The sequence below is a fragment of the Durio zibethinus genome, chromosome 23 (assembly GCF_047325235.1).
Source record: "Durio zibethinus cultivar Kanyao isolate XHJ-2024 chromosome 23, ASM4732523v1, whole genome shotgun sequence".
NCBI lineage: Eukaryota > Viridiplantae > Streptophyta > Magnoliopsida > Malvales > Malvaceae > Durio > Durio zibethinus.
In genome coordinates, this window is record NC_143184.1 from 17,976,814 (window position 1) to 17,987,410 (window position 10,597).

Genomic DNA, 10,597 nt, shown 5'->3' on the forward strand with positions numbered 1-10,597 from the left:
CTTCAAACTATGCTTATAATCTTTCCATTTCTTTCCCAATGACTTAAGCACAAATGAAGTTGGTATTTCAAGTACAAATTTTAACTGTAAAAATACAATAAGAAAAGTTTGAATAAGTAAACAAAATGTAAAATAAAATTTTTTTTATATCTAATTAATTGTACTAATACCTCAATAAAGTTTAAAGTATCGGCTTTAACTTCTTCTGGAATTTTATGCCATGTTTCATAATGAATAAGCAATTTAATTCCATTACGGGCTATCATGCCTAGAAATTCAACCAACAGTTGAGCCTCTTCACCAATTGGTTGCCTATTAGAGTTTGCAGATATTACAATACGCTCTTTAAGAGGTAGTGCAAACAATTCCTTCAAAGTTGTCTGGCCTCTGATCTTTCGTTAACCATTATTATCAATTGCAATAAATAAAAAATAAATTTGTAAAATCATAATACTTTTATCATTATACTCGAATTTTAAAATTGGGGTATATCATATCTGCATTCAAATTTAAAGCATAATCAATTGATAGGATACTATCTAAACCTGAACTTCTCGTATTGCCAAATCCAATATCAGTTGAAGGGTTAGAAGTGACGAAGTTAGATCCGATAGTATATTCATTTCCCTCCAAAAGATTCAGTCCATAGCCAATATCTACAGGTGTTGTAGAGGATTTTGAACTAATATCTCTGATATGTTTTCCTTTAAACTTATTCTTTCGCATTGTAGTTTACCTACATCATAAAAATAAATATAGAAAAGATATTAGTTTAGAACATATATAAAGACATTAAGAAGTTAAGAAGTCAAAACCTACGATATATAAAGAACATATCGAGTTAATTAAATCAAAAGATAATGTATGATTTAGAATACAATAATTATACAATAGCGAATGTGACATTAATTACATACAATCATTTACTACATTATGTCTTAAACACTTGAATAACAAATTATAGATGCACCATTTCATAGTTCATAAATGTCTTTAATAACATCTTTGCAAACCCATTGAGCGTAGGTACTGGAGATATTTTCATCCAAGTTTTGTTCAGCAAAAGGATAACATTCAGTTTCATGTTCAACATCATCTCTGGTATCTAACCCCATATCAAATAAGTCTCTAGGTGTGTTTCGAATAACAACAAATCAATCCAATTCTTTGGGATCTTCAAAGTAAAATACTTATTTGACTTGAGATGAAAAAATATAAGGTTCATTAATGAGTTGTTGTCCAGTGTGAATTAATTGAGAAAAATTCACATGTAAATCCATACTGATCTTTTTTAATACCCCTTGCACTATTTATATTAGCCCAATCACACCGAAATAAGACAACTTTTCACTTGCCATAATAATCTAACTCAATGATGTCATTAATCATGCCATAATAGTCAATATTTCCCTCTAAAGGGTTTGTGTCCCTAGTACTAGTATAGCTAGTAGTTGGTGAAGTCACAACAACTCCTGAATTTTGTGTACTTCTAAATCTCTCACAGGATTTAGTGTGAAATCTAAATCCATTGATGATGAAACCTTTGTATCGTTTCACAATCCGATTTGGACCATGTGAAAGACACTTCACCTCTTCACTAACAAGCCTTCCACTCCAAACCTATAAAAGTAAAATAAATATATATACATTATTAATGTTAGTTATACCGTAAGCATTTTATGTAGATTTCTCATAATGAAAAGTATGGCATTACTTACAATTGCTCCTAACCATTCATGAAAATTTTTAGTGAATAACTTATCAAGCTCTCAAGGGTTTGATCATCGATAATGTGCAGGATCTCTCAAATTATTTTTATATTTACCATAAAGCATCATGATAAAGTATTAACAATAAAAAAATTAAATTATGCTTAATGTAATGAATAATTTCCTTGTTAAAAAACTTACGGGTGAAACAATTCAATTGAGTCATGATGAAAAAGAACATATCGATGTGTTTGTGCCTAAGATTTATCATCTAACTCTACAAATTTAGCTTTGCCTATTGGTTGTCCAAAGCTTTGAAAAAGATACTTGTAGGCAGAGTTTGTATGCTACATACCAACATTTCTTGATGGTATATTAAATCTCATTTCAACATCTTCCAAATAACAAGAACAAAATATCATACACTCTTCTGTTAAATATCCTTCAGTAATAGAACCTTCCGATAACGTTTGTTGCGACAATAAGACTTTAACCTGTTTAAAAACCTATAACATAAAACATTAGTTATATGTTATTTTAAGTAGAGTGGCTTGATCATAAATAAAAATGTAATCAATCTATTAACAAATAATAGCTTTCAATATGATACATCTATCGATAATAAATCAACCCACCAACTTTTGTTTCATATAGAAGGTGGATAACAAATGCATCATAATAATGAAGAAGTTTGGAGGAAAGATCTTCTCTAAATGGCATAAAATAATCATGGCTTGATCTTGAAGTTTGTCAAGCTCTTCCACATTCATACATTTCTGACATAGAGATTTAAATATGTTACTCAATTTAATTACCACAGAAGTGGCTTGCTTTGACATTGATGAACATAAAGCAATTGGAAGTAAGTCCTGCATCAAAATGTGATAATCATGTGACTTCAATGAAAAAAATTTTCACTCTTTCAGATTCACACATTTTGATATATTTGATGCATAGCCATTCGAAACTTTGACATTTTTCAAAACTTGCAAAACACATTTTTTTTAGCTTTAGAAATCCTAAAAAAAGTAACAGGCAATTGATATTTGCCATTAGGAAAAAACTTCAAATAAAGGTCTAGACGAATCCTCATATCAACTAGGTCAAGTCTTATTTTTAAGTCATCCTTGGATCTTTTATTCATATTGAAAATTGTCCTAATAAAATTTTCTCAAACATTCTTCTCTATATGCATCAAATCAAAGTTATGATGTAATAAATTATATTCCCAATAAGGCAACTAAAAAGAGTTTTTTTTTTTCACAACTCAGACTCATTGAGACCATCTGCTTCATCGTTCTCTTCATCACTTTGAACATAAAGATCACCAACTTCAGTATAAGTATCACCAACTTGTGTAATACAAGGCCAGACACCGTCAAATATGTCCCTTATTCTTTTCCTTAATGGAGTCATTTTTCTATAAGTGAAATTGATATCTTTTAACTTTGATAAAATATTAGACCCACTAATGGGTAAAGACGATCTCCTCAACTCTTCAGTTTCATAAACAGATATTTTTGGAATCTAAATCGATAATTATCATCTAACCATTGATGATGTCCCATATAATAAAACTTTCTACCATTAGGTAACCATGTCGAACATGTCTGTGCAGCACAACATGGACAAGCATAATGACCTTTTGTACTCTAACCAAATAAATTAGCATAAGTAAAAAAATCATTGATAATCCATAATAAAATAGCATGCATATTGAAGTTCTTTTATTTTTATCATCATAGGTCTTAACTCCTTCCCATAATTGCTTTAACTTTTTAATAAGATGTTGTAAGTAGATGCCTATATCATTATTTAAACTTTTTTCCTTGGGACTTATCATAGACAATATAAAAGACCGTTGCTTCATAGCAATCCATGGTGACAAATTGTAATGAATCAATAAAATTGGCCAAGTATTATAAGAAATACCCATCATTTTGAATGGGTTGAATCCATCAGATGCTAGTCTAAATATAACATTTTAAAGATCAGATGCAAAATTTGGAAATCTAGAATAAAATGATTTCTATGCCAAAAAAATCTGTAAGATGCATTAATGATCCATCATCCATCCATTTCTCATGATGCCACCTAATTGAATCTACAGTTTTGGATGACATGAAGAGTCATTAAAGTCTTGGTATTAATAAAAAATAGCGTAAAACCTTAACAGGCTTTTTTTTAACACATACATCGTCACCATCCTTATTCAATCTTTTATCGAAGTTTTTATCCACCTAACGAGAAGTACCACACAAATGACAAGATTCTTGATTTTTTCTATCCTTCCAATACAACATGCAATCATTGGGACTACTATGAATTTTCTCATATCCGATACCTAAATCATTGATCATCTTCTTTAATTCCTTACAAGATTCGAGGATTTTTGCAAAAAGAAACATTTTTTTCATAAACTCTAATAATAAAGTCAAAGAGTTTCCTATCCATTCACATAAGCATTTCAAGTGAAAAAGATGAATACAAAAAGATAACCTTGAATGTTTCGATCCCTCAAAAAGTTTTTCAATCATATCCTCAAGCAACCTATAAAACTTTGATGTTTCTCCTCTAAGTTGTTGGTCACGTACACCTATCCCGGGTTCACCAAATTCATGCATTTCAACATTGGACTGATTAAATCCTTCATTTTGGAGAGAAAGATTACGAAAATGTTGGTTATGAATATTAAAAGTATCTCGTAACATGCTTTCAATATCATCTACTATAAAAGGATCACGTTGGTGTTGGGGAGCCTTTGAAGTTGAAAAACCTCTAGTGAAAGACCTTTATGATACAGACTTTCCATGAAAATATCAATTAACATATCCCGAAAAAAATCCAATACAAATTAAATGTTCAAAAATAACTTGACACATTTGTCACTCGATATTAGCACACTTCACACATAGGCATAATATCATATTATCTTCACTTGTATTCTCAAATACAAAATTAAGAAAAATTTTCACTCCATTTATGTACTCTTGACTTAATCTTGACTTTTGCATCCAACTCTTATCCATTTAATACTTGCTACATTATCAGACTAAATGTATATAAATAATTTATATGAAAATGAACATGTACAATACTTAAGTTTACTTTGTTTTAAACAAAAGATAATAACAAGACCAGTACTTACACAAAACAAGAACTCATTATTGTGAAGTAATTTATCAGCTACTAGATATTATGAATGTTAAAACTCTACTACTAACGTAGATAGTACCTGAGAGTATTTGTAGTTGGGGTTCAAATAAGGTGAGTTTTGGAAAAAATTGTTTACACCAAAAAGAAAATCATGAATTGCAAAAGCTGAAGGAATAGTCAAATGAAGTAAAAGCTAAAGTAAATAAGTAATGAATAGTCAAAATAGGGTTATAAAAGACAATGCTTGAATACTAAAAACTGAAGGAAAGGAAAAGTAAATTGTACTTGGTCTGGAAAGAGAAATAGTATAATAATAAAAATGAAACTTGAAGTTGGTGATTGGATGCGCTAAATTTGAGAAGATTTTTATTGGACCGGATTATGGAAGGTGTTTACTAAGAAAAATGCCTACAATAATTCTCTCCTAAATATTTTTTGAATATATTATAGATGCCTTCAACAGAGTCATGGTAGAATTGTTTGAGATTATTAAAGGCGTTTACACTACAAAAACGTCTTCAGTAATTCCATCTAAATTTTTTGTGCATTTATTGAAGGTATTTTTTACGTAATACACCTTTAATAACTCTCTCATTTTTATCTTACAATATCAGTGAAGATGGTTTTCTACAAAAAAATAACTTCAATAATCTAATACTAAAAATTATTTAGAATTATTAAAGGTGTTTTCTGTTGAAAACGCCTTTAATATTACATAACTTAAATTTTAAGGGGTTATTGAAGGCTTTTATTCCAGAAAAATGCCTTGTCTAATTCGTTTTATTTTTTGAAGCAATTTATTGAAGGCATCTTCTAGTACAAAATGCCTTCAATATTTCACAGTTCAAATTTTAAAACAGATAGTGAAGGCGTTTATTGTAGAAAAATGCCTTTACTAAATGCTTTTATTTTATTTTAAATACAAACGCATTGAGTAATTTTCAATTAAAATTATTAGTATTATTAATGGCGTCTTCTAGTGAAAAATACCTTTAATAATCGAGAACTTAAAATTTTTTACAGTTAGTGAAGGTGTTTATTCTGAAAAATACCTTCACTAAGTATATTTCATTATGTACATAATTATTAAAGGTATTTTTTTTTATAACAAAAGCCTTCAATAAATTTATTTTAAAAATTTTAGGATTATTAAAGGCATCTTCTACTGAAAAATGCCTTCAATATACCACTACGATTATAGAAAACATTTATGCTAGAAAAATACCTTCAATAATTTTTCTCTAAAAATTTTGAGATTATTAAAGGTGTCTTCTACTGACAAATGCCTTCAATAATTTCTTTTAAATTATCTTCATAAATATTGAAGGCGTTTCTTGATAATAAATGCCTTAATAATTTTCTTTTAAAATTTGTTAGGTTTATTAAAATCATCTTTTACTGTAAAATACCTTCGATATACTGCAACACAAATTTTAACATAGTTATTGAAGGCGTATATTCAAGAAAAATACCTTTAATAATTCTTTTAAAATTTTATAGATAATTAGTGAAGGCATTTGCAGATAACAACCGCATTTAATAATTTACTTTAAAAAAATTTTGAGATTATTAAAGGCGTCTTCTACTAAAAAATACCTTCAATATACCACTACGTTATAGAAGGCATTTATTCCAGAAAAACATCTTTAATAATTCTTTTAAACTTAGTACATAATTACTTAAGGCATTTGTTAATAACAAACACCTTCAATAATTTTTCTCTAAAATATTTTAGAATTATTAAAGGCATCTTTTACTGACAAACACCTTCAATAATTCCTTTTAAATTATCTTCATAAATATTGAAGGTGTTTTTCGATAATAAACACCTTCAATAATTTCCTTCTAAAATTTGTTGGGATTATTAAATGCGTCTTCTACTGTAAAATACCTTCAATAAATCGTCACACAAATTTCAACACGGTTATTGAAGGTGTATATGTAAGAAAAATACCTTTAATAATTCTTTTAAAATTTTATAGATAATTAGTGAAGGCATTTGCAGATAACAACCGCCTTCAATAATTTTCTTTAAAAAATTTTTGGGATTATTAAAGGCGTCTTTTATTATAAAACGCCTTCAACAATTTATTATAAACTTTTGAAGTCCATAATTATTGAAGGTCTTTTCTACATAATGCGCCATCAATAATTCCATCTATCCTTATCACGGGGATATCAATAAAGGCGATTTTCTACTCGAAACGCCTTCAATAATTTTTAAGAATTATCAAAGGCATTTTTGAGGATAAATGTCTTTAATAATTTCGTTAGAAAATTATTTTTTGGATTACTAAAGGCATATTTTTATAAAAAATGCCATCAATAATCTCCAATAAAATTTTAAGGGGATTATCGAAGGCATTGTTTTCATAAAAACGCCTTTAATAATAATTTTTATATTCATTTTCCTGCCTTGAACATCGGAATCATAAACTGCTGTACACATAATGATTAAAAGTTGTGTTATTCAACCAAGCCAAACCTTTAAACACATTTCTATCAGACTATTGGTTTCTTTATCCCTATCGTCACTGTTAACCTTCAACAAATCAACAGTGTGCACCTTCTTTTTACCAGTAAGTTTTTTTTTTTAGTTTACTGTATTATTTATAATATTCGATAAAGATTTTTTTTCGGTTTCTTAATATTTACATATGCGTTTATATATTTTCATTAACTTCATCGTAAGCATAGTCGTCCAAGCACCTTTCATTGTATGTATGCTATTTCTATGCAGTACGCCTTAAATATTGTGGTTTGCTAAACCTTGTTATTTGATATTGTTTTGTCAAATGGTATTTTATGATATTGGGAGGCTGAATCATATGCTGAATGGTTTGCTGAACCTTGTTGTCTGATATTATTTTGCTGAATGGTTTTGTATGATATTAGGGGGCTAAATCATATGTTGAATGGTTTGCTAAATGACATTTCAGAGTGGTTTGCTGAAGGGTGTGTCTAAGCACATTACTGATTAGTGTGCTGAATGGTGTTTCTATGCGTAGTATGGTATTTGTTGTATTTAATTATGTACAGTGTTAAATTTAGACGATCATATTGTGTAATTCATATAATTATGATCAAGATTGTAGGTATTATGGACTCCGAACAACATTATTCTCCTTTAATGAACATGCACAAGACACACCTGTAGGCCAAAAAAAAAAAGAGAAGAGGCCTAACTAAACAAATTAAAATGAGAGATAAAAATTCATGTTGACTTCAATCGAAGTGGGTAGCCTGTGTCTGAAGAAGCTGCCAAGATGACTACTCATATTGGAGTCGTCGTCCATTGTAGGATTTCAATTACATACATCGATTGGCGATAAGTTCCTGATGATCTAAAGGATGAGATATGGCAATCGATTGTGGTATGTTTATTCAACTATTTCATAAAATTTGTTAAATGATCATTTAATTGAAATTCAATGTGTTCATACTAATTGTGTTAACTTATTTAGGAACGGTTTGACGTCCTAATTAACTGTAAAAAGATTGTGTTGCAATCTGCTGGGAAAGCATTCAGAAACTTTAAAAGCAGATTGACAACCCAATATATTTTACCACTAGCTGGTGAAGGTGATGTATTGGTTATTCCACCTACGGCATATGCATATGTCATAGTGTTGAAGATTTGAAAAATTTTGTTTAATATCGATATTCAGAAGATTTCTCAGTATGCAAACCTATTACCAAAAAAATTATTTATAAGTCTTTATGCAATATAGCTTTTGATCTTTATATGTGATTGACGTAATTTCTTTCTTTTGTAAAAAATCAAAGAATACCAACGGGACATCCGAGCCAAACAACAATATCACCATCGAATAGCGAGAAAAGGGATATGCAAATGTGAAGTATGAGCTTATATGTATTCGCACACTTATTTTATACTCATTAATGAATATTTATGAACATTCATTTCATACATTCTGATTCTTTAATTATAGTAATTTAATAAGAATTAATGAGTTTTGGCATAGAAGTTTTCATATGGGATGTCTGAAAACAAAGACATCTACGAAAAGATGGATCCTTTACAGATAAAGCAAGTGAGGAAATGGTAAAAAAAATTGTATGTATAACTACTTTTTTAATATAATGTATCATTAGCATTGTGGTTGTATGCATGAGTGTATACTAGCTTGTATAGATTTGTTGTTATAGCCCATCTTATTATTATTTTTCAGGATGATTATACTACCAAAGTCAAATCTGGTGAACTGGTAACCCAATATGGCGAAGATCTTTTGTCTTTAGCATTAGGCGCTAAAGAAAGGCCTAGTTGGGTTCATAGGTTGATAAATTTATCTTGCCATCAAAGTTTTTCGGTAATCAACAAAAAACTTCGTGAATGAGAAATGCATAATATAAAGCAATCATTGAGCAACAACAGCAATGAATTGAAAACCAAGAGCAACAGTAAAAACTTGCTGCTTTGGAGTCCATGTTGGCAACAATGCAGCATAACATGCCAGCAGGCAGGTCTGATAGTATTGTCCCTGTAGGAGAAGCTTCCATTATAAGTAAGGAAGCAAGCTCATCTTCTGCTACCACCCAAGAAGTATGATATTTTTTATAATTTCAATATTAATTTGTTTATTATATTGATTGATTTGGTTTTAATACTTATATTCCATTAAATATTGTAGTAGGATGTTCGGACTCACAGTATAACCCTTACTCAGGCTTTCATGGATGAGTTATCCAAATATTCGCTGAAGCATTTATCTGGAGAAAACTTCATAACCATTGAGTCTGAGGAAGGGTTATTTGATAAACCATCATTTTTTTTCATTCGTGTGAAAGAGATTAAAAAATTTTGTGAACTAAATGAATTATCAGCTGTTGATATAGTTGCTTATATGAGATTAGCTTATAAATACAAATATGCATATTCAATATGCAGTAATCTATATTAGGGTGTGATACTAACTAGTAGTGTTGATTGTTATCGCGCAGCTTCCTATATAGAGAGCTCAAAGGGAGATAGTTGACCACTAGCTTTAGATTCATTAACCCCAACTTCATTAGTGAGTAGAGTGGCACAATCATTTATCGTGCTAATCATGTAATCCAATGCATGAAAAGATCGGCTGATTATTATTTGCTCCCGTATAATGCACAGTAAGTTATATTCCAACCTTACCTAAATCAATCTGATGCGTAATTTGAGTATATCATTATTATTATTTTGTAGTCGTCATTGGGTGCTTATTGTGATTGACACCAAATCCTTAATGCCATACTTATTTAATTCGGTTAAACCAACGACGATGCCTAACCTGGATATTCAAACTTTTATAAAGAAGTATTACACTTTATTATATTATGTATCTTCTATTTCTTCATAAGTAACTTAATTTATGTATTAAGTAATTTTTTTCTTTTCAATTTAGGGTAATATCTGCATTCGATAAGAAAATAAAGAAACCAAAAAGGGTGTCATTACCGGTAAATGTGAAATATATTCTTTTATGCTGAGTTTATATAGATAAATGTTTCCTAAACCCACTCAATTTAATTTTCAAGTACATCGTCAACTCGGTAATACTGAATGTAAATATTATGTCCTTTGTTTTAGGCGGGAGATAGTGTTAGATGATTTTATGACCACACCATTCAAGGTTAGTATCAATTTCATAAACTTGTTATATTTTTTAAAAAATAAAAGGTACATTATGTTCTCATTTCTCAACATTTACTTCTGATAATTATTTTTTTTAATG